The sequence below is a fragment of the Lactuca sativa genome, chromosome 7, assembly GCF_002870075.4.
Source record: "Lactuca sativa cultivar Salinas chromosome 7, Lsat_Salinas_v11, whole genome shotgun sequence".
Taxonomy (NCBI): Eukaryota; Viridiplantae; Streptophyta; class Magnoliopsida; order Asterales; family Asteraceae; genus Lactuca; species Lactuca sativa.
The window spans coordinates 103,865,196-103,891,893 of record NC_056629.2 but is presented as its reverse complement, the minus strand read 5'-3'; the positions used below and the strand labels follow the sequence as shown (position 1 = coordinate 103,891,893).

At 34.5% G+C, this 26,698-nt stretch overlaps 1 pseudogene; it reads right to left on the bottom strand.

The window, feature by feature from the left end:
• Positions 1 to 21,489: 21,489 nt before the first annotated feature.
• Positions 21,490 to 22,998, bottom strand: LOC111900872 (uncharacterized; annotated as a pseudogene).
• Between the last annotated feature and the right edge of the window lie 3,700 nt (positions 22,999 to 26,698).

The following is a 26,698-nucleotide window of genomic DNA, read 5'->3' as shown; positions in this document are numbered from 1 at the left end:
ATGTTTTAAAAACATACATAATACTGACGATTGGAAGTGAACTTATACTATAGTAGGGTCCTTCGTTGCCTCTTTCCATTATGAGGTCAAACTCCTGCGGATTCACCATCATTCTCCTCTGTTGGATAGTCCCTCTTGAAGTGTCCCATTACGCCACATAGATGGCATATTCGAGAGGTTTCGTCATTGGTGGTTGAAGTAATGTGTTGGATCCGAGTCCTACAGCAATTCGTAGTATGTCCGTTCTTGTTGCATTGAAAGCAATGTAACATACGGCAACTACCCAGATGATGGAAGCTGCACTTATTGCATTTCGGTAGGTTTCCGGCATACTGCCTAGCTAGTGTAGGGACAATCGGGATACCAGAAGGGATGGTAGTAGGAGGTACATATGTTGTGGCTGCGAAGGTTGCCGTAGGTTGTTGTCTTTTGCTTGCCCCTTAGGGTGATTCGCCTTTAGCCATAGCCCAGAACTTTCGTTTGTTATTCTTGGGCTTGAGATTTGCGGTGTCGTGGTAGTTTTTTGCTCGTTGAGGTATTTGATTGTTACTTGGATTAGAATTATTGTTAACAATCCCGCTAACATTTGCGTTGTTAGCGTTAAGGTGGGTCAGAACAGTTGACACGGCAGCCGAGACTGCAGCTTGAAAAGTAGCGGCATCAATCTGAAGAGTTGGTGTTTGGTTGATGGGTTGATCGTTTTTCTTCGGCGACATGATTCTGTTACACGGAAAGAAAAATGAATTTGTGAGCGAGTACGGTTGAACCTAGACGTAGTTCGATCGTTCATGTAAAGGATAGAAGTATGTTCTCGAAGGTTTGACCTACATCCCTATGATGCAGTCCCAGTATGGAGTAGAAGTAAATTAATAGAATGGTCTCAAAATGCTTATCGTCCAAACCAGGGTATTATTGGTTGGTGGATAACATGATCCAACCTTTGAAAGAGACTCGGAACTGATTCCGGAGTTAAATTACCATAGTCCAATAACTTGACTAGATGGGCTTTCAGATAGACTCCAATGAAAGCATGATGAAAGCATTTAAACAAAGATTGACACGTAAGTTAGCCGACTGTCGATATCATTGATGTTTAAGATTTAATAGATTTGGGAAATTGACCTTGTTGTAGGTCTTACATCATATTCGGAGTAGAAAAGTCTTCGACAGCATAAGGACTTAAATAAAAGTACTTACAGTACAAGGTAATTACATAGGAAGTACTACACAGAACGTTGACAGGAACACGGCTCTTTAAAACAAAGAATTAAGTAAGGTATCTCCTACTGGCGACGGTCACCCCTATGGTCAACCCTTAGTTCGGTTTACTTGACGTTCCATATCAAGTAGGTATCTCTCGTACACCCTCTGGCGTACTTGGAGCTCTTATGACTTCGGTTCGCGTTTCATCTAGTGCTTGCAGCAGGGTCTCATGGTTTCTCTCAGATCTCTCACTTGTGATCAAGGCGATTGGTGCGAGTGGTATGCATTCTTGCATTGGTATTAACCTCTTCGATACGTTGGAGAGCCGTCCTGCCCTGAATTTCGTTTCGGGCAACTCTACGGATCAGGATCGGTAGAACTCTGTCTGCTGAGCTCCCTTCATTTACGTTGTAGAAGCTTCGGTCTCCATTAAACCTCATAGGTTAATCTTGCTCTTCGCTCTATGTTTCCACGCATTCTACCCAAGGAGGCGTCGGGCAATGAAAAGTTGGACGAGGGTTAGGATTTGGAAATGGAGCTACCGGGGGTAGGTTCTCAACCTCGGGTTCGGAGTTATCAACATCCGAAAGGTTTTCAGCATGGTGATCATTCAAAGGGATTGGATGATCATTCTCTGGTCCTTCTCCAACCCATCCAGCAATGACTTCGCTCGGAAAGTACGGGTTGCCATGGGGATGTCGTCCAACCATGTTATCTAGATAATTATTAGAAAATCTTCATTAGTTACATCGCTATTTGTAAAGTGCATACCAGTCATATGTAATCAACACAGGATAGGCTTTCGAATAAGTGAGCTTAACTCCAAATTCACAAGGAATAAGGGTAAAGCAAAAATTTCACCGATTCTAAGTCTATAACATCCTAGGTACATATAGCCTTAGTGTATCCACTTAGAAATTATCAACTTAGCAATGAAGATTCTTTTTAGTTCTCAAGTAAGTAATTATGGTATTTTAGACTTAGGTTCTATTATAATGTTCTCATTGTGGTAATGTTGGTAAGTTTTTAGACTTGTTGCCATATCACAACCATTCTTGGGCATATGCTAATCACTCCTCGGACCAGCATATTTGATCAGGCTATGCCACTCCCAAGACTGACTATACATGCCCAAGCTTACTTGTGATATTCGACAATCGTAATACTTCTGTTCTTGTCGTTGTGACACCGATTTTAGTATGAATGCAGGCACGTATAGTTACTTAAATATTTTATTATTTAAAAGTATTAACTCTAAATCAGAGTATTTTAATCCCAATGTATTTATAGTTAGTATATCTTTTATGGGTTGATATACTATATTCACTATAAACAATGCTCTGATACCAATCTGTCACACCCCAAAACCGAGAACGGCGGAAACGTTCTGGGGCAGAGGACGTCATGTAATGTATCACAACAAATGTAAAGTAGTAAGCAAGCAACAACATCATCCATTGCATTAATAGTATAACTTTGATTACAAATTTGTTCTTTCATAGTACAAGACAACATGATAACTAATCAAAATAATAGACGAGTCTTGACTGCTCTATCTTCTCTAAACCTTGCATCAGCACCTGTCTACTTGTAACCTGAGAATACAAGTTATTTTGAAAGCGAGTATCAGCAATAAAGCTGGTGAATTCATAAGTATTTTAATGTTATTGCTTTGAAAAGTTGTTATGAAAGACTGGTGAATGTTTGATGAAACATTTAGTATTGCATAAACACCATAGGAATGTTGTTTTGCTCATAACCCATTAGTGGTATCAGAGACTAGATCGTTTCTCTTTTGTATTTGATGCATAGATAACTTGTTCAAGCTGAAAACTCGAAAAATTATGCTTCTGACTAATTGACTCGTCGAGTCACCAGATGAACTCGACGAGTCAGGGCTACTTGACGATTCCAATTCTGTGACTCGGCAAATCGGCTCGTCTGGTGGCTGGTTTTTTGGGATTTTGACTAAAATTGAGTTGGGATAATTACCAAAAACAATTTTAACGGATAAAACTCAAATTTTGTATTTGATTTTCACTTTAACAGTTGTGTTCCTTGAAAAATGTACTGAAAATCCTTGGTTATCTTTGATATGTAATGTTTTCTTAACATTATTATTCTATTTTGACATATAGCTTTTTTAACATATTTTGGAGTTTCTTGTTATGTTCAATCTATGTAGTGCCCAACATTTTCATATACTTTAAGGTGACACCAAAACATTCAACTCGTCTGAGTGTACTTTGAACTCAACATTCCTCCAAAGGTGTTATTATTTCATCAAACATAGTTTGAATGTACAACACCACTCTATAGGTATTAATACACTATTTACGGTATCACTTGATAGATTTTATTTTACGATATCCCTTGTGAAGTTATCGATGTCAACTATCATAAGTCTCCTTATCACCTTGAAAAGTTTCATGCTGATGGAATAGAAGAAAGAGAAACAATTCTATCGACACGTGGATGCTTCGGAAGAGAAAGAGTGGCAACACGTATCTCCAAGTCGTGCTCGCGCTTTCGGGCATATTATTTATCTTTAAGTAGATATTAGCATATAAGGCATCTCCCTTAAAGAATGCTAGTGCACACTATAGCAAGTGAGGTATTCAACCTAAGGCATGCGATAAACAATTCAATTAGCATATAATATTAATTAAGGCATATACCCTACTTAAGTCTTTCCTATGGTTTGTATCCATATACTCACAATGAATCCGTTCATATATTGAATTTCCGACGGTTTAATTCTAAATACCAATCAGTGGTATTTAGTTCACTTCAACTACTGCTCTGATACCATGACTGTAAGACCCCATTCATACTTAACATTATTACTCCAAACATGCTACATGCATATTCATAAACATATGTTACATATGTGGTCTTATTACAAAAGACTGGATACAAACCGACTAACGAGGTTTTTTCAAAGTTTAATATATTACATAACTTCCCAGGAATTTATACATTAAATTCAAAAACTATAATATTATCTATTCTACATCTTCTAAACGTACATAACTATACTGGATACTTATAACCTGCAATAATTAAACACTGAGAGGGATAAGCGGGTGACACTTAGTGAGTTCAATAACAGTTACAATATAACAATATGCCATATATATATATATATATATATATATATATATATATATATATATATATATATATATATATATATATACACACACATCAATATGACAGAAACAAAGAGGGACAAAGAACAACAAAGGCAGATGAGTATAATATGACAAGCTTTCCATATCAACGAATAATCTGATTCAAAGATTTACAATCAATGAAATACAATAATTTCAACATGATATACATCAATATGACTTCAGCCCATGTGGCATAGAAAATACAATTTTGAATTATCATTTTGCTAGCATTTACACGCTTTCAGCCCTATCTAGCCTTTTGTAAATACCAAAGTGATGCTTAGTCATTCACTTCATGGTCAAAGGCTTCATACTAATACCATAGTGATGCTTAGTCATTCACTTCATGGTGAAAGGTATAACTCCATTATCATAATAACACGGGAAAGCACATTGCACATATAACACATAACATACAATTGTCCCTATGTTGAACTCACTGTGAAATAACCGAATGATAAAATGCTGATTTAGGCAACACTTCGTCTCTAAAAATGACTTTCTTTGATGAAACCGGGGATTTTTGTTGAAAACTAGGCTTTGTGTGGGCAGAGTTTCGACTGAAAATATTATTTTATCGGGGTCTTCGGTGCGTCCGGACTTGCTTCGGGTGTTGGGGTGATTTTCTAGGCTTCGGGGGATGTTAGGACAATTTGAGAGAGGGTAGAAGGTAAAAGAGAGTGAAAGAATCTGAAAATTAGCAACCATTTCCAAAGGGCTTCGCTTGCTATGTATAGTAGGAGCCTGACCCTCGGTACGCTCGGTGTACCTGCGAGGACGCTAGGGCGTACTCGCGAGAACACGGGGCGTTTCGAGAGACGAGTAACTGGTTCGGTTTCCGAGCCTCGAACGCGTCGATGTGTGAGATATGTGTAATCCGTCCAAAGAAAGAGGCGACGTGGACAACTTCAGACCTTGTCCGAGTACGCAAGGCGTAAACTCGTACGTTGGGCGTACGGTTTCGGATAAGTCTTGAATTTTATATTTAAAACTTCAAAAAATCATATCTTTAACATACGGGCTTCGTTTTTGACATTCTTTATATCCACGCATAGGTGAAATTATGCTCTACAACTTTCGTTTAGAATCTATCGGCTAATTTTGATTTCATTTTTAATATTATATTTTTAACAGGCCAGGACACGAAAAGTCCGTTAAAAATTCATAACTTCTTCATCTGACGTTCGTTTTCTTCTGTCTTTTCACCGTTGAACTAATATTACCGAGATCTTCAATTCTCGTTTAGGTTGTATCAGCTAAAAATTGCTCGATCTATAATTCGAATTTCGAGCTAAATACTACTATGCCGATTCTTAGAAAAATCATACCTTTCTCATATGAACTCAGATTTGGACGTTCTTTTTATGACAGCTTTCGGTTTGACGAATACTACAACTTTCATTTAGATCACTAAAGCTAAAAAGTAGTTAATCATAAACTCACTTTTTACGTCATATGGTGTCGTGCCGGTTCTGTTACGAAACTTCAATAAGTCTTAACTTCTTCGTTCTAACTCAGATTTCAGTGAGGTTTTTGCATAATTGTTTCTAAAGAGGTAATCTACAACTTTCAACATCATTATTTTTACTTATTTCCAACTTTATGATTTCGTTAATTTTGATAATTGGCTTTTGAATGAAATCTCATAAGACTTCCAATACTTCCCGAAGAATTCTAAACATAGTTTAACTTCAAATCTCATAAAACTATCTTGTTAGAACTCAATGCTCAAAACCATATAATATTTAATAATATTCAGTTTTTAAACTAACAAAACATGATAACTGAACGTGTATGTTACATTATTATCAATAAAAGTGAATTTTTGATTTGTTTATTTTATATTTTTATATTTCCTTCCAATTGCATTTATGTTGGTGGTTACACTCTTTATTGGAAATGTTTAATGTGGATTTGATTCTTAATAATATCGTTTGTGGTAGTATCATGATTAAGCAAGTGAAAATGAAATCTCATCACCCAAGTTCCAACTAGATAGAAACTTGGAGTCATACAATTCGAATTGTGTGATGTATGAGAATCTTGATATTCGGAAAATTATGACCAATTCATTGATCACTTGTTTAGGTGAGTCAAAGTGAACGACTAATGGATCTAGTACATATTGATATGGACTGATTAGATCCACCACAAAGGATGGTAAGTCTATTCGTCATGATTTACTTATGATTCAGTAAACATTGTTGTGTTTATAAGATTAATCATGATTCAGATACTTTGAAAACATTCAAAGAGTAATAGAATGTATAGAAGAATCTATTAGGCAGAAAGATAATGGTTTCTCCAATCTGAAAAGAAAGGATAGTACTTTAGTATCATGTTTTGTGATCATCTTAATGATTATGGAACTATATCTCAATTGATCCTCGAAGAACATCTTAGTAGAATTGTTTGACTAAGAAGATGAATCAAATATTGTTGAAATGGTTCAAATCAAAAGATGAGTCACACTTTATTTTTTCAATCAAGTTTTAGAGACATGCTCTAGTTACTTCGAATCGTATCTTGAAACTTATTTCAAACTAAGAAGGTTTATAACACCCCATGAAATGTGGAGTAATAATGTTTTCTTACACTAGCATGTTTGGAATTGGGAGTTGTGATGTTTTGGTTAAAACAAAGGATAACTAAAACTAATTCAATGAAGTGTTTTCTCGTCGGGAATCCACACTAACTTTTGAATGTTTGTTTTTGCTTATCAAGGAATGTTCCTTGAGAGAGAAACTCATATGTCAAGAAGTCAATGGGGGTCTTATTGATCTTGAATTGTTTCAAGAATCAATCGAGAATAAACCTTTTAGTAATCACTAGCACACGACCTGAGGTTGATAACCTATCGTGTTAAGTTGACACATTCTTGTTTCTATGCACCTTCCATCTACGAGATGCTTGTTTCAATCCATAAATGGACTTCCCAAGCTTGCACACTCTATTAGGGTGTTTTGCATCGAAAAAACACTCTAGCTAACTCGTGTAAAAATCTTCAGCCAACTTCCCGTTAAGGAAAGCGGTTTTAACATCCATCTGCCATATTTCATAATCATGAGATGCAACCATGGCTAGCATAACCCTAATAGAGTTTATCTTCGCAACTGGTGAGAAGGTCTCATCATAGTCAACTCTCGGATCTTGAGTAAATCCCTTCGCAACCAACCGCACTTTATAAGTGTGTACTTTCCCATCCATGTTGGTCTTCTTCTTGAAGATCCATTTGCACCCAACTATCTTACGACCTGGAACATTGTCAACCAAATTCCAAACTTCTTTGTCATACATGGACTGAATCTCGCTGTCCATAGCCTCTTTCCAGTTTGCAGACTCCGGGCCTGCCATGGCTTCCTTGTAGCTGTTAGGTTCATCCAAATTTACTAGTGTAATATCACTAATAAACATATCATCCTCACTTGTTATATGAAAACCATATAACATAGGTGGAACACTAACTCTACTGGAACGTCTAAGAGGTAAGGACTCGTCAATTGGTTCAATAGGAGTTTCTTCCTCGGGTTGAGAACTAGTGTTAGAGGTTCCTTCATCACTTGATTCTTGAAGCTCTTCAAGATAAATTTGACTCCCACTGTCCCCTTGGCTTATAAGTTCTCGCACTCAGAAAACCCCTCTCCTTGCAACGAAGACAACAATGTCACTTGATCTATAGAAGAGATATCCAAAGGACTTCTGCAGGTAGCCGATGAAAATACACTGCTCACTACGAGGTTCGAGCTTTTCGTGAGTCTCTCGTCTTACGAAAGCCTCGCAACCCCAAACCTTGATATGTGCCAACGAGGGAGCTTTCCCTGTTCACATCTCATGAGGTGTTTTGGCAACCTTCTTTGTATGGACTAAATTAAGGATATGGGCGGCAGTCTCTAAGGCATACCCCCAAAATGAGATAGGTAATGAAGCACGAATCATCATGGAACGAACCATGTCCAACAAGGATCGATTATGCCTCTCTACCACAACATTTAACTGCGGTGTCCTAGATGGCGTCAATTGCGCAACAATTCTACACTCCTTGAGGTAGTCGTGGAATTCAAGACTAAGGTACTCACCACCTCGAACGGATAGGAGCATCTTAATTTTCATGCCTAGCTGGTACTCCACTTCTTCTTTAAACTCTTTGAACTTTTCAAAGGTTTCTGACTTGTGTTTGATTAAGTAGATATACCCATATCTGCTATAATCATCGGTGAAAGTCACATAGAAGCGGTTCGCATCCCTTATGATTGATCTAAAGGGCCCACACACATCGGTATGTATGAGATCCAATAAACCCTCACCTCTTTCACAAGTGTCAGTGAAGGGTGATTTGGTTATCTTTCCAAGTAAACAAGACTCGCACACGTCATCGTCCCTAAGATCGAATGACTCCAACACTCCATGCTTTTGGAGTTGGGCTATGCGCTTCTTGTTGAAATGTCCAATACAACAATTCCACAAGCATGCTTTGTCCAAACTATTGGAAGAATCGATATACAACACATCATTTCCTAAGCTGTCTACAACCATCACAGTCTCATATATTCCATTACAAGGCAATGCTTCAAAATAGAAAGAACCATTAAAGAATGCATTAATAGAAGCCTTTTCATTATCAAACGAAAATCAAAAACTTTGTCTATACAAACCATGAAAAGAAATAATGTTTCGTGTCATTTTTGACGAATAACAACAATTATTCAAATCTAAACCTAACCCACTACTAAGCACTAAAGAAAAAACTCCAATCTTGGTGACATGCAACGCTTTCCTATTCCCCATGATCAAGTTTATCTTCCCATGCTCCACATCCCTACTTGTTCTTAGACCCTGCAAATCAGAACAACTGTGAAAACCACATCATGTATCGAGGACCCTAGACATATCATGTGATGAGTTGTTAGAATGAATAGTACAGATACCTGTGAAGGACGGTTTGATATTTCCATCCTTGATATCTTGCAAGTACTTCGGGAAGCTTCATTTCTATTGCCTCTTGTCGTGGCACTAGAATCAATCAGCATCCTTTAGGTTCGAGGAGGGTACAGCGGGACCAACCTAGGTTCCACTAGAAGAGGTGCCATCTTGGGACATTCCCTTGTCGTGGCTCTTAGAAGGAGCCTTCCACTTCTTACCCTTCCATTTTCCAATGGCCAAGACAGGGGCAGTAGCAGTAGGAGTTGATGCAATGGGTTTTCCTTTCAGACTACTCTCAGCAGTCCTTAGCAGGCCTTGAAGCTTGCTTAGAGTGGTGTCCTCCTTGTTAATGTGGTAAGTCATATGAAACTGGTCGTAGCAAAGAGGTAAGGAGTGTAGAATAATATCTATGGCCATCTCCTCATCGAATTTAACATTTAACTTCAGCAAGCGGTCCACACACCTCTGCATTTTCTGTAGGTGGGCCATGACAGACTCTCTGTCCTTCATTTTGGTAGTGATCATCGAAGCGATGATCTCATACCTTTCCTTCCTCGCTCTTTGATGGTACGAATCCATCAAATATTGATGCATCTCATAAGCGTAGTAGTACTCATAGGACTTTTAGAGTTCGGCGGTCATAGTCGTGAGCATGATGCAATGAACCTTCGTAGCATCTCGCTCGTGAGCCTTGTAAGCAACGATCTGCTCGGGAGTGGCAGTTTTGACGTTAACTTCTTTCAGCTCCTTGTCAAGAACATACTCCTTTTCCTCGTAACGGGTGACCATTCGAATATTGTGGATCTAATCATTGAAGTTGGTCCCATCAAAAATCACCCTCCCACACAAATTCATGAGTGAGAATGATTCCGAAGAGGTCGAGCCTAAATCGTTGTTGTTATTTGAAGTAGACGTCTGAAATAGAAAAGAGACAAAGTTTGATTAGATAAGAATCCCCAGTTAAACACCCAAATAAGAAATTAGGGCTAGGATCCAACAAAAGTATTTTCAATTTAGAAGAGGGATGTCGTAATCTAAACAACAAATAATTTGAAGGTAATTGAATGATGTTCAGTAACACTTAACAAACTATCTAAAAGTTGTTCACATACTTGTTTCACAAAACCAACTTACATGTCCTCCAAAAGCATTCAACGTTAATACAAACTATTCTCTTATACCGTCACACTTCATCTTAAACAATCATCAATATTCTTTTAAACTTTTTTGAATTGTTTGCATAACCTTGTATATATGAGCGGTGCGCACTTCGAATTCCACATTTTGATATTTTTCTACAAGATCCAAGATCGTAGCCTTCAACATGTTAATTTTAGAAGTCAGCATTCGGTGTGCATACCTTTGCATGAGCTTCTCTAAAGTAGTTTTTTGAATTGCACTTTCTTTATGAAGACCTGGTTTCCACTTTGAGATTGGTTGTCCCATATAGGTCTCTATATGTCTCATTGCAAACACCCCACAATCAACTTTGTTTTTAACTGTTCTCCATGGCATTTCCAGTCGTTGGGGGTATGATACTTTCTTTTGAGATGGCATTATGGTTTATTTCTTTAAAGTATCTCACAAAAAAATTAATAATCACTAAATAAAATAAAAGTTAAGATATTTAATAAAGTGGTTCTTATACGTTGTTGTGAATTGGATACTTACCAAAGGTTTTAATAGTACTCCATATTTCCCTTCATAATCTCCCTCAACTGTACTATTTTCCAGAATTTCAATTGATGATTTCTTTAAGTTGAAGACAATCACAAAAATGTGAGCACTTCTAACAACTGGAAAGAAGACATTTTTTATGTATATAATGGTAAGTATTTGTTTTGTTGATAATATATATATATATATATATATATATATATATATATATATATATATATATTATAACAAGTTTAATTAACATACCATGTCAATATCTTTTATGTTTAAGATTTTTTTGTACCCATTAATGATGTCATGAAAGTTCTCCTTGAATTTTCCATACTTTCTTTCATCAGAAAATGTTGAAGATACATCAGCATTCTATAACCAAAATAATTTTAAAGGATTAGTAAGTTGTTAAACGTAAATGAATACATCATGTTGGTATATTAATCATATGTTTATACTAAAGATATTTATTTTTGATTTTTATATTCATAAATGAATACATCATTTTGTTATAATCATATGTGAATTTGAGTGGCATATACATAATTATCTTAAATGATAGTAAATAAATATAATATTCATAAATGAATACATAATATTTGTATATTCATTTATCAATAAAGAGCACGAAATTACAGAAACTTCAACTTTTAAGAAAAGTGGAGGTTAAGTAAATCACCCCTAGTGTCTAAAACTTCTGCAAAAATCTATGTGTTTACATATAGACTTTCCATAATCGCTCTTTCTATTAACTGGCCATATTTTGTCTGGATAACCACATCTCTGCATATATACAATTAAAATTTCATACATTATTATCTATATAATAATCATATATGAATATGTCTATAAAATAAAGCTACTTACGATGTGTTCCCTTGCAAGTTGAAAACCATTCACAGACAATACTCTCCTGATGTGCCAGTTTAGGTTTTATGTCTATTATCTTGCATTTGTAAGGTGATTTGAAAGCATCAACATGATTTTTCTCTCTTGATTCATCCATATCATGATTTAATGGTCCTACTTCAGTAGGAATTGCTATAGAGACTGGATTTGGATTAAGCACATTTTTGTTTGCTAATCTGATCATAACCCTCTGATGGTCTTCTATGATTTGTTTCTTTGTAACTGGTTTTTTTTGTGAAGATTCTTTGTATTTTGTACTTAAAGTTTGATTTGAATCTTGACTAAGACCTAGACTAAAGCTTGGATAAATATTATCTTCATTTTCTGCTTTTTTTTACCTGCCAGAAGATTTGTCATGTAAATAATTATATGTTAATTATAATATTTTTTTATATTTTTTCATATGTGATTATTGATCATTCCAATCATATATGATTTTTTAAATGTTATTCCAAATTGTTACCTTCTTCATTTCCTTTTCTCTTGTCAGCTTCTCCTCTTTTTTATTTTTATTTTTAGACTTTTCCTCACCTGAAAGATGCACAACACATATCAAAATTTTATCTATATTCAAAATATTGCATTACTGCTTATTCATAAATGAATATAAATATTTAATATGTTAATTTATGAATAAGTAATGCATAACATTACTTATGAACAAGTAATTCTATATTTTACTTATTAATAAATAAAAAGTGTGTTATTCAAAAAATCAATGTATGCATTACTTAAATTGTATTATTCACTTGTGAATAAGTAATATATTCAGTTATGAATAAGTAATGTATATCATTACTTATGAAAAAGTAACACTATATTTTTTTATTTATTCACATATTATCTTCTTCTTTTGTGAATAATCAATCTTATTATATTCACTTATTAGTGAATGAACCATTTACCTCTATCATCTACATTTCCTTTTTGAACTTCTATTAGTTTATCTCCGCCTCCCTCTTTCCCTTTTGTCTTCTTTGCTTCTGCTCCTCCTTTATTTCAATGTTTAGACTTTCCCTTCCTTAAACATACTACATTATATATGAATATTATAACATTTTTACTCATTTATGTAGTGTCTTATTCACTTATGAATAAGCAATCTTATTTAAAAAAAATCAATATAAGTATTGTAATATTCACTTAATAGTGAATCATTCATTTACCTGTATCATCTCTCTTTCCTTTGTCAACTTCTCATCCTTGTTTATGTACTTTTCTGAGTTCCTCTTGTCTACAAGATCCTTATAATATTATATATTAAGTATATTTAATTAATGAATTAGTGAATCTATAATAACATTTTTTATTTGTAAATAAATAATAAATTGATAGTAACATACCTTGAATAACTTGACTGATCACAATATTAGTTTTACTTCTAGTCATTGGTGACACTGGTCAAAATTAAATGAAAAAGTGTGTTATTGTGTATTAATATTTTTATAAAATAAAAGTAAGTCAAAATTTACCTATATCAATATTATCCAACGTAGTTTTCATTTCAGGGTCATTCCAGATTTCATCTTGCTGACTATTTAAACTAGAAAATCCAATTCCAATGATATTATCCACAATGTTTTCAACAAAATTATCCAACATATTTTGATTTGTTTCATTTTTTGACTAGTCTCTCCATGATTATTTGTTTCTTCAGTCCCATCATCGTTTTTCTTTTCATGATTCTCATTTTCATTGGTCTGTCTATTTTTCTGTTTTACTTCAGTTTCACCTTCTTTTCTATTGTTATTTCCTTCATTCTTTATTACTTCATTCTCTGTTTCGTTTCCATAAAGCAAATAATCTACTTCCGGTTGACTTCCATCATTATCATTGTCTTCTTCACCATTTCCCTTTTTATCTTCATTCTCTTTGTCATCATTTGTTTTTTGACCCATTGTTGGTGTCAAATTGATACCTTCAAGACCAATTTCATTACTTGGAAATTTCAAAAAAAAATTGTGCTTTCAGTTTTTTCTTCAACGCATATTGGTGATCTTTTCTTTGAAAATCCTGAAACTTTCATTTTAAGGGAACTTTGTTATTGCATCATTCAGCTTTTCCTTCATCCTCTCAAAACTATCAATCATTTTAGATAATTTTGAATCATATGCCTTTGTAATAAAAGAAGTATGAATAAAAATTAATATAACAAATTACTGTAATCATATATGATTAACATATTCAGAATAATGTAACGCCCGTAGATCAGGGCTAGTCAATTTAGAGACGATAAGCATCCAAAAAATGTTTTTCTGATGGAAGATTATTTAGAATGAATAATCTTAACTAAGTTGTAGTATATGTTACAGAGATTCCGTACATATAAAGAACGCCGAAATCCGAGTTATAACGAAGAACTTATGACCTGTCGAAGTTTCGCGACAGAACCGGCACGACATAGCGCGACGTAAAAAGTGAATTTATGTTAGAACGATATTTAGCCTTAGTGATCTAACCTAAAGTCATAGAATACGTTAAACCGTGAGCGTGCATAAAAAGAACATCCAAATCTGACTTCGTTTGAGGAAGTTATGATTTTTCTAAGTTTCGACTTAGCGGTATGCAGCCCGAATACTCGACTTGAGATCGAGCTGTTTTTAGCCGAAACAATCTAAACAAGAATCTAAGATCTTGTTAATATTAGTGAAACGATAAAAGGATAGGCGAAAACGGACGTCGGATGAAAAAGTTATGAAATTAGAACAGAGTTTTCCTGTCCCGGCCTACTGAAAATAAATAATAAAAATATATTCAAAATTAGCCGATGGATTCTAAATGAAGGTTGTAGAGTATGGTCTCACCTACGCGTGGATATAAAGAACGTCGAAAACGGAGCTTGTATGCGAAAGTTATGCAATTTAGAAGTTTGACGAGTCAAATTACGCCGAGCGTAATTTGAGTACGCCCAGCGTACTCAGAGGGGTGCATGTTGCCTGACCAATACTTGAGTGCCACCAAGTGACGCATGTAGTGACGTTTAGTACGCCCATCGTAAGGCCTGGTATGCCCAGCGTACTTAAAGTTACGCCCAGCGTAATCCCAGACCCAGCAGCCTATAAATAGAACCCGAGATCAGCCATTTTCCTTGCTACTTTTCTTCCTTTCTCTCTAAGTTTTGCATCGTTTTGCATGCCAATTATATCCCAAAGCCCCAGTATCATTCCCGAGTCCCGAAGCAAGTTACGAAGTCCCAAAGATCCCGAGGAGCGTTATTCCTGAGCTGAAGCCCTGCCCGCGAGGAACCCGGTTTTTGTGAAGATCTTCCAGATCTACCGAAGAATACTACTTCTACAAGTCGTAGTGCTGTCCGAGCATTGTCTAATCAAGTGAGTGTGTAGTTACTTTCTTCTAACACATAAATATGAAGTATTTTCTATGAAATACGTGCTATGTGTGTGTATATATATATATATATATATATATATATATATATTATTTGTCTATTTGAGATGGGTGTGGAATTGACGTTTTATACAGGTGTTAAATGATTTAATCTATGTAAATATTTATATCTATGAAAATGTTGGGTAGAAATGGGTAGATGGGATAGTTGGTGACTATGGAGTTAGCGCCTATTGTATAAACCTTGGCGACGATGTGACTTCCTGCCTATTAGATGAACCTTGGCGACTATGGAGTTAGCGCACGTTGAGTAAACTTTGGCGACTATGGAGTTAGCGCTTGTTAAGTAAACCTTGGTGACTATGGAGTTAGCACCTGATAGCTATGGATTTAGTACCTAATAGATAAATTTTGGCAGCAATGGACTTCGTGCCAATTCCTTAGGTAAATCCTTAGGAACGAATGAATAAAGGATAAGTTGGTTCTTAGGATAAAACATCAAGAAATAAAGAAGATAATGGGGATGGGTAATTGGGTTGATTATTTGCTGATTAAATATAATAATTATATTATTGTAGGTTGAAAACCCTATATGCTCACCAGGCTCCCAAGCCTGACCCACTCAGTTTTCTTTGTATCACAGGTATCAATACGAAGACATATTTCACTAAGGGATTAAAGGAGATGACGGACGTGGATGAAAGTACAAGGATTTCATGGCATCGGAAAGGGGGACTATAGTGGAACCGTTGGTCAAGCCAACCCACCAATAGTTCGCCAAAACAACCAGGATGGAGGAAATGACGGACGTGGGTGCAAGTACAAGGATTTCATGGCATCCAAACCACCGTGTCTTTCTAGGAGCCCGACACCGGTGCAAGTCATGGACTAGATCTCCGAAATGGAGACAATGTTTGAAAGTTGCGAATGTAGCAACAGACAGAAGACCGCTCTCAAAATTCGTCTGTTAAAATCTGGAGTACTGATCTTGTGGGAGTCACTGGCTGGTTCGATTCCCAAGGGGGAAGCTAGCAATATGTCTTGGGAAGAGTTTGTGGTGCAACTAAAAATGCAATACTGCTCTGAGCAAGATCTTCTGGATATCAACAATGAGTTCCAGAATCTAAAGAAGAGAAAATTGAGCACCACTGAATACGTTACGAGCTTTACGAAGAAGATGAAGCTTTATTCCATACCTAATTCCAACTGAACTTTCCAAGGTCAACAAGTTTGCCAATGGATTACTAGCGGACTTTGGTCCGACAGTTAAGCAAGCAACCACTCTGAAGGCCACCATCTGGGCAGCCAAGAATGTTGAGACCCAAATAAAAGAAAAGGGCCTAAAAAGAGCTGAAGTTGGAGAGAAAAGGAAACATGAAGGATCTTCAATAATCGACAAAGAAGGCAAATTCTTAAAATTTGGGGGAAGAGATGAAGCTATGTGGTTTGACTAGTGTAAAAAGAAACACTTCGGGAAATGTAGCGAGGAGATGACTTGCTACAAATTTGGGAAGACAGGGCACTACGCAAACAAGTGCGCACCTATCAAGAAGGTTTGCTACAGATGTAACGAAGAAGGGCATATTTCTAAAGACTGCCCAAAGAAAAACACACCTCCACAGCCAAGGGAATTCCACATGCTCCTCGATGAAGCAGAAAATGATGGGAGGATTAAAAGATGAAGACTTTGTATCTATATATAAAGTCTGTATCAGGAAGTGTAGCCTGTTAGAGGCATAGTATAGGGTAAACTTGAACCTTTGTGTAATCATTTCAAGAAATAATATAAACCCTCGTTTTGTTATCTGATGTGTTGAATGATTATATGATTTATGTATGATGACTTGGTTGACTGCGAGACAATACTTGGGACGAGTATGAGTAGGTGTGAATGGTAGTAGAGATATATACTACCGGAAGCACAAGACTCACGCTTGGATCAGGGAAAGTCAGAAGGTTACCAAGAAGCTAGTAATTGATTTCGTTTTATTCAAGTTTGTCATTACCCTAGTTTCGGTAATGGCTAGTAGGATGATGGTTATTCCGACCCTAGTGGTCATATCAAATTGAGTCCGACTACGATGAGAGGCCATCGGGACACGACACATTGGTCTGTTACAATAAATAAAGGAATGTATTTATCCTAAGAAGAAGAAGGAGTCCACAATAAGGATTTATTTTGTAACTTGAAGGTTACGATTGAAATTCCAACTTAGTATGAAAAGCAGATGAAAGATTGAGCATCACGGTTATTAATTAGGATGGAAGTTTAACGTAAGGATTGTTTCGTTGATGATTCCGGGACGTAATCATCCTAAAGGGAGATAACTGTAACGCCCGTAGATCAGGGCTAGTCAATTTAGAGACGATAAGCATCCAAAAAATGAATTTCTGATGGAAGATTATTTAGAATGAATAATCTTAACTAAGTTGTAGTATATGTTACAAGGATTCCGTCTATATAAAGAACGCCGAAATCCGAGTTATAACGAAGAAGTTATGACCTGTCGAAGTTTCGCGACAGAGCCGGCATGACACAGCGCGACGTAAAAAGGGAATTTACGTTAGAACGATATTTAGCCTTAGCGATCTAAGTGAAAGTCGTAGAATACGTTAAACCGTGACCGTGCATAAAAAGAACGCCCAAATTTGACTTCGTTTGAGGAAGTTATGATTTTTCTAAGTTTCGACTTAGCGGTATGCAGCCCGAATACTCGATTTGAGATTGAGTGGTTTTTAGCCGAAACAATCTAAACAGGAATCGAAGATCTCATTAATATTAGTGAAACGATAAAAAGATAGGCGAAAACGGACGTCGGATGAAAAAGTTATGAAATTATAACGGAGTTTTCCTGTCCCATCCTACTAAAAATAAATAATAAAAATAAAGTCAAATCTAGCCGACGGAGTCTAAATGAAAGTTGTAGAGTATGGTCTGACCTACGCGTGGATATAAAGAACATCGAAAACGGAGCTCGTATGCAAAAGTTACGCAATTTAGAAGTTTGACGAGTCAAATTACGCTAAGCGTAATTTGAGTACGCCCAACGTACTCAGAGGGGTGCAAGTTGCCTGACCAATACTCGAGTGCCACCAAGTGACGCATGCAATGACGTTTAGTACGCCCAGCGTACTGAGTACACCCAGTGTAATCCCAGACCCAACAGCCTATAAATAGAACCCGAGGCCCCGGTATCATTCCCGAGTCCCGAAGCAAGTTTCGAAGTCCCGAAGATCCCGATGAGCATTATTCCTGAGCCGAAGCCTTGCCCGCGAGGAGCCCGGTTTTTGTGAAGATCTTCCAGATCTACCAAAGAATACTACTTCTACAAGTCGTAGTGCTGTCCGAGCATTGTCTACTCAAGTGAGTGTGTACTTACTTTCTTCTAACACATAAATACGAAGTAGTTTCTATGAAATACGTGCTATGCGTATATATATTATTTGTCTATTTGAGATGGGTGTGGAATTGAAGTTTTATACAGGTGTTAAATGATTTAAACTGTGTAAGTATTTATATCTACGAAAATGTTGGGTAGAACATGGGTAGATGGGATAGTTGGTGACTATGGAGTTAGCGCCTATTGTATAAACCTTGGCGACAATGTGACTTCGTGCCTATTTGATAAACCTTGGCGACTATGGAGTTAGCGCACGTTGAGTAAACTTTGGCGACTATGGAGTTAGCGCTTGTTGAGTAAACCTTGGCGACTATGGAGTTAGCGCTTGTTAAGTGAACCTTGGTGACTATGGAGTTAGCACCTGATAGTTATGGATTTAGTACCTGATAGATAAATTTTGGCAGCAGTGGACTTCGTGACAATTCCTTAGGTAAATCCTTAGGAACGAATGAATGAAGGATAAGTTGGTTCTTAGGGTAAAACCTCAAGAAATAAAGAATATAATGGGGATGGGTAATTGGGTTGATTGTTTGCTGATTAAATGTAATAATTATATTATTGTGGGTTGAAAACCCTATATGCTCACCTGGCTCCCAAGCCTAACCCACTCAGTTTTCTTTGTATCACAGGTATCAATACGAAGACATATTTCACTGAGGAATTAAAGGAGATATAAATCATTAGTGTCAGTAAATGTAAGTTCTGTTTAAGCTTATGTGTCTGTATCGGAACATGACATCCCGAGATTTTGTTATATATTGAAAAATACTTTTATTTAAGAAATGCTTTGATAAATTTTTCTCATATTTTGTTTTGGGAACAAATTCCGCAACAGTTTTTTTTAAACGATTACTCTAATTTTAAAAACAAAGCATAAACAAATCGGTCATTTCTGGCCGTGAAATTGGGGATGTCACAAATAATTAGCTCAACATAATCATCTTCATCTTTATAACAATCACAGTCTTCCAGATCTATATCTCATTAATCTTGTTCATTAACAAATTTTTCATTTAATTCTCCAAGGCCATATCTACCTATTTCTTGTTCAAATGTCTCTCGGTATCTAATCTTCTCTGAAGTCCAATAACAAATTGTTGGTCGTTTACATGTTACTGTTAGAGCTTACGAGTGGATTTTATCAGCAGAGAACATGCTGATAAATTATAATTAATTAATACTCATAAATGAATTTTTAGAAAATATGGGATTATTAATATATTCATATATGAATAAGTAATGCAAAGAATTACATGTGAATTTTTCATATATGAATATGTGTTATTCAGTTATGAATAATTAATATTATAAAATGAATATAAACATTATAATATATTCTATTATGAATAACTTACCACCAAGAGCTGAAGGTCCAACAAAGTAGCTATTATTCGAGTATGGTATGTAGGAGTTCTTGTTTCTAATGAGACAATCTAAAAGATAGTTGCACCAGTCTATGTTGCTGATATATGTTTTTTTTTGAAATATAACTCAAAGGGAATAGGTTGCATCTTTCCATTGATGTTGACTCACAAAATGTGTTTACAAAAATAATAAGAAGTTCAATTTCAAGTTAAAATCAGCTTATGTGGTACGAACAATAACTTTTTTTATTGCATCCAGTCGGATGATTGCTCCTTCTTGAAATTGTTACTTCCATTCATCATAACTACTATCATCTTTATGCCATTGATCCAGTTATGTAAGTATTGTTCCACCAGTTGAAATGCCCACCATGTCATGATGTTACTTTGAGTTCCTTTCCTTCAATATCTATCACCATTCTTTGAGAATCAAATTTTTGAAGAATATAAAATCCCAGCTTCAGTGGTATATCTATCATTTTCATTTTTAACAAACTTCCAAAACCCATATATCTTACACATTCTTTTGTTGTTTGTTCAACCCAAGGATTATAGAGAGTAATGACTCTGGTGAACATCTGTTTTTCATGGAGTAAAATTCCCTTACCACTAGTTTTTTCTTCTCTTTCTTAATTGGCGACTCCTTTTTCTTTGCATTCTTTGATGGACAACTACTTTCCAAATCACAGTCTGAATCATGTAGCACTACAACAAAAGTACCCTTTAATGACACGCATTGCGTTTCATAAAAGCCCCAGATGACAAGCAAATGCGTGTCATGGAAGGACCTATCATAAAGGAAGACGACACGCATTTGCGTGTCGTAAACTTACGATGCGCATTTACGACGCGCCTTTACGACACACAATGCATGTGAAGGAAGGCCCTGACATAAATGAAGATGACACACATTTGCGTTTTGTAACCATACGATGCACGTTTACGACATGCAATGCGTATTATTAAAGTCCCTGTCTTAAATGAAGATGACGCCCATTTGTGTGTCATAAACTTCAACAATAATTTACGATATGCATTTACGACGTGCCTTTACGATACTCATTTACACATAATATAAAAATATGGAAACAAATATATAGCAAACAATAATTTTCATCTAATAACATCATGTCAAACAAGTTATCAAAAAATTGTAATACATAGATATTAAGAGGATCTGATAGTACATTGTTATTAAGGGGTTTTCCCTAACTATATAACCTGATACTACATTGCTATTAAAGACTCCTTGTTTCACATATCAAGTCAAACAAAATCCTCTGTGTCATTGGTTTGCCACCCGGTCTACCAGGTAAAAATGTTGAGCTTGGTGTCATAAGCGACTATCCACCTGGCGTGGATGGCAAGTAAATGCTTGTAGCATTGTCCGACTTTCCATCCTGCATAAATAAACGAGTTTTGCATATATATGTAAGTGAACAAGTTTTGCATGTCTGTGTACAAGTGTGTAATCAAATAAATGGATGTGAGTGATGGGTGAACCTATTGCTCTTTGACATGTGTGGTGGGACTAGTGTACTTGGTTCGATTTCCATTTTCTATGGTTACACCAGATGAGCCAGATGACGAAACTACCCCTTGAAAACTCCTTAATACTTGTGGCTGGGTTGCAATAGGCTTTTGCCCCTCTTCGGCTAGTTTTCTATGAAGATTTGTGATTGTAGGAAGGAACTTCATGGATAAAGACAGAATTCCTAGAAGCTGTAAGCATAAAAAAGGTATAAGAAACAGGAAAAAGAATAAATAATAAATAAATAAATTGTGAACTAAGTGGGAAAATTTTTGAAGTATGTTGGTATTATATAACTTTATGATTTGATATATTTAGATGGAATGGAACTTACCATGCCATTTCTAATTCACCGGATATGTCTAGTTGGACTCATAAAGCTTTGAAAAGAAGATAACCCACAAAAATAACAAGCAGCCATAATGGATTCCAGCAAAACAAGACAATGTGTGGTGTGAATTATGAGTCGGAAGCACTAAATCCTCAAACAGTAAAAGCTGCAAATTGTTACCTATTTATGTTAACAAGTTATCTAAACAAAATTTTAAAAAACTACAAAATAAAAGCGAGAATTGCCTTCCCTTCAGCTGCATGAGCAGACAATGCAATCTTAAGCCCTACCCTTTTAGGGCCATGACTTTCTTCCAGTACCACTAACCTCACTTAAAGTTTGTGTTGAATGAGTTCCTTGTAATCATAATCATTCTCAATATACATTCAAAAATGAGAAAGATAGAAAATTCTAGAATAAGTAAGTTTAAAATTCATTAAAAAATACATGTTGTCTTTTTGCAAGCTGCCATCTTACAACATGGTGGATAATATCCTTCCGAATGGGAAGATCAAAAACATCACATGCCAATGCCATCAGTCCTTTGTCTTCATTCTGAAAGTTTGTAATTGGGATCACCAGGTCTTGTACTTGACCTGTGTTAAAGTCAAAATCATGGTCAAACTCCATCAATAGATATGGAAAACAAAATGTGTAATCTGTTTTCATTTATGTACCTAATTTGTGTTCAGGATTTAAGATTTGTTTTCTGGATAGTAGCTCAGATGGGAATAATCCTTCACTTGCATCTGAACTTAGCATGGAAGTAGATAGACCTCTAGTCCCCAGTAAAGGAAACCCTGCCTGCATAAATTATGGGAGTTTTTTAGTGGCTGTGTAAAGGCAATGTATAAAGAAAGATGATATAAATGATTTACATTTTTAAAGATTGAATATTCCAAAGAAGATTGCTTATCACTAGTCTCATGATCACGTGAAGCTATATGCATAGTCAAAGAGATTAATAACCCCCAAAAAGATTTGAGTTACTGTAAGTGATAAACAGAATGAGTATTTAAGTGATGGAATGTTTCTTACCAGTAGAAAGAATATGGAAAGATTGATGCACAATGTTCTGATGATTACTGCAATGGAGTTTATAACTTGAACTCATAGAGCGTAATATCTTCCTGGAACAATGCAAGCCCATGCTACTAATAGATTTATTGTAGTTTTAGAGTCCTGTTCGAAATTCATATGGTTAAACTTTAAACACGGAATTAGAAACAAGATTCATATCAACTTTTTATTTGAAAAGGATTAGGTCTAGAGTGAAAATTCAAGATGTAAATCATTGTTTACGGGATGAATCGCAAAGAACAGGAACAACGAAGACATACATTATACATAGCAATGTTCACTGAAGTGAAGTTGCGATTAGTGATGCATCAAGAACATACTTTGTTAAAAGCTTGTCAAATCCCATAGGTTGTCTTCTTGTTAAAATCCATGGAATTGCTTCCATTTTCAGGGTCAATTTCCAAGGAACCTTTATGACCCCGAACTTCACTACCACCACGCTTCAATTTACACCCATACTCGGGGATAGATTCAAGTGAGTGGATAGTTTAGTGATGACGATGGAGAACTGATCTTGGGAGGTTTTGACGTGGATGTAGAACTGCAGGACGATGGTAATTTCTCTAAGTGAAATCTAGAACAAACTTCAAAAATCGAAGATTCGTAAAGAGGATTGGCGACGATATTAGGGTTTTTTTAGGTATTAGAGTGTGTGTGTGTGTGTGTGTGTGAGAGAGAGAGAGAGAGAGAGAGAGGAGAACCATGGAAATAAGGTAGAGGATAAATATGGCGGCCTTTCAAACACTTGGAATTCTCATTTCCCCCCTAACCGTGAAAGAAGAGAACCCACGTTTCACTAAAAAAATATAAAGAGACATCTCTACATGACACCCATTATAAAATAAGTGCCCTATTTGTTTTTAATTTTTTTTGTTGGATATTAATTTTAGGCCACGCAGAAATGCGTATGCTCTATCCTTCAAATTTTGGAAATCTGACATTATTTTTAGGACATGCAAAAAATGTGTATCCTAAATCAGTGTGTGTCATTAAAGGGTTGTTTTCTAGTAGTGTAGTTGTCACTTATCAAGAATTTTTATTTTTGCTGGACTTTTTTTTTGCTTTGATGCTTTGTTTTCTTTGCTATTATTGTTTCTTTTTTTTTTTTGGTAAATGAAAACATATAATACTTTAATACGGTGGAAGTATTCATATATAAGTAGTTCAAATATATAACAGGGATATACAAGCTACTGATATATATATATATATATATATATATATATATATATATATATATATATATATATATATATATATATATATATATATATATATATATATATATATATATATATAGTTATTAAAATATATATATATATATATATATATATATATATATATATATATATATATATATCCACGTTTATTCATATTTGTATATTACAAAAATATAAAAGGTATATACAAGTTTTGTTCATATATGAATAGAAGAAAAATATTGTATGGATGTTCATGTTATATATATATATATATATATATATATATATATATATATATATATATATATATACGGTTAGGTTATTTTGTTTTCACTATCTATTGTGTGCATGTATGACTGATTCTGGACCAATCATTTTAGTTATTTTAAGAAAGTATTTAATGCATATTACATGTTGAAGATATAATACGTATTAATTACATTTTCAACATTTAATAAGCATTAATTACTTTCTTAAAATAACTAAAATGATTGGTCCAGAATCAATCATACAAGCACACAATAGATAATGAAAACATTTGAACCTAACTTTCTCTCTCTCTCTCTCTCTCTCTATATATATATATATATATATATATATATATATATATATATATATATATATATATATATATATATACACACACACACACGATAGGAACTTCATACCTGTGACATTTTTCCTCTTCAAATGTGTTTCTCTCATTGTTGTTGGCTCTTTATCAGGAGCTTCAATCTTCTTACCGTCATTCATTAGTGAGTAGAATATAAATGAATTTGAAATACATTTTACAAAGAAACTATTTTATATTCATAAATGAATAATTGAATAGAACATATCTATTCATATTTTCTATTCACATATAAATATATATGTTATATTCATATGTGTAGATATTGAAGCTCAATCACTAATTTCAGAAGAAAAACATTCCAAAAGAAAACAAGATAAACATATGAATAAATGTTTACATTCACATATGATTAGCTTTTTGATATGTTTTGTTTACTAGTGAATACAAACAAAACTAAGCCATATATATTTACTCATGGATGAATGTAGGAATTTAATAGTTTTTCTAATAAAGCATATCCAGATTGAAGTATTCGTATGTTAATAGAAGAAAATTATAGCAGGGATATACAAGTTATTTATAAATGTATAAAACAAATATGATAGGAATTTTATACCTTTGTCATTTTTCTGCATAGAACGTGTTTCTCACATTGATGTTGGGTCTTTATTAGAAATGTGAGTCTTGTTAGCTTCATTCATTAGTGAGTAGAAGATAAATAAATTTGATATACATTTTACAAAGAAAATATTTTATATTCATAAATGAATAATTGAATAGAACACACACACACACACACACACATATATATATATATATATATATATATATATATATTCATATTTTCTATTCACATATGAATATATATGTTGTATTCATATTTGAATAGAACATATATAACTTAATTTTTGTTTTATTCATATATGAATAGAACATATATAACTCGGTTTTGTTCTACTCATAGTTGAATAATGTGTATCACACGAAATTATGTTCTATTCATATGTGAATATAACATATATAACTTAGTTTTGTTTATGTTCAGAAGTAAACAAAACATATCAAAACAAAATTATCTTTAGTATGTTCATTTTTTTGTTGTATTTTGAAGTAAAACCGCATCTAAATGTTGGCAATCACATCTGAATAAAGTTAATTGGATCCAAATAGAATACCATAATTATTTACTTTTTTCATTCGTTTTTGTTTTTCATATATATATATATATATATATATATATATATATATATATATATATATATATATATATATATATATATATATATATATATATATATATATATAGGTTTGACTCTTGGTGTTGTTTCTGTAAGGGTAAGTAGTTAATATTAGTACAACATAAGCGAAATGTGAAGCGACATTTATATTTTAATAGAAAAGTTGTGAATAAGTATGAAAAATGAAGAAAAGATGTAAAATCATTTATATAATGGACGATTATTACAAAAACATCAAGTAAATCTACTAATAATGAAGGAGGATTACAAAATTTGAAGTAACAACCTAGTTGAAAGAATGAACAGTGTGAATACAACATTTTTAGTTCTAAATCAACTAATATTAAACGACGATTACGAAAAATTTGAAGTAATCAAGTGATAAGTTTAGAAATGATTATAAATCTTTAAAAATCGAGAAAAAACACCAATGATTACCTTTCATAGTCAACAATGACGAAATGGTTTCATTTAGGTTTCGTTGGAAGACATTATGTTCGATTTGTTCTTTGAGAGACTAATTTATCGAAAACGTTGATTGAATCCTTCTGCAAATGGTTTTCGTGTTATGAAAACGATGATGTATTCGAAGAGGGAAATGATGATTTTGTTGTCGATATTTGATGTGCGATTAAATTATAAAAGTGCCCTGAACGGTTTAATGTTTTGGATTATTTACAAATTTGCCATCGTGTGTTTATGTTTTTTAAGCCCTCATTAAATGATTGGTTGAGAATCGTTCCCCCATTTTCAATT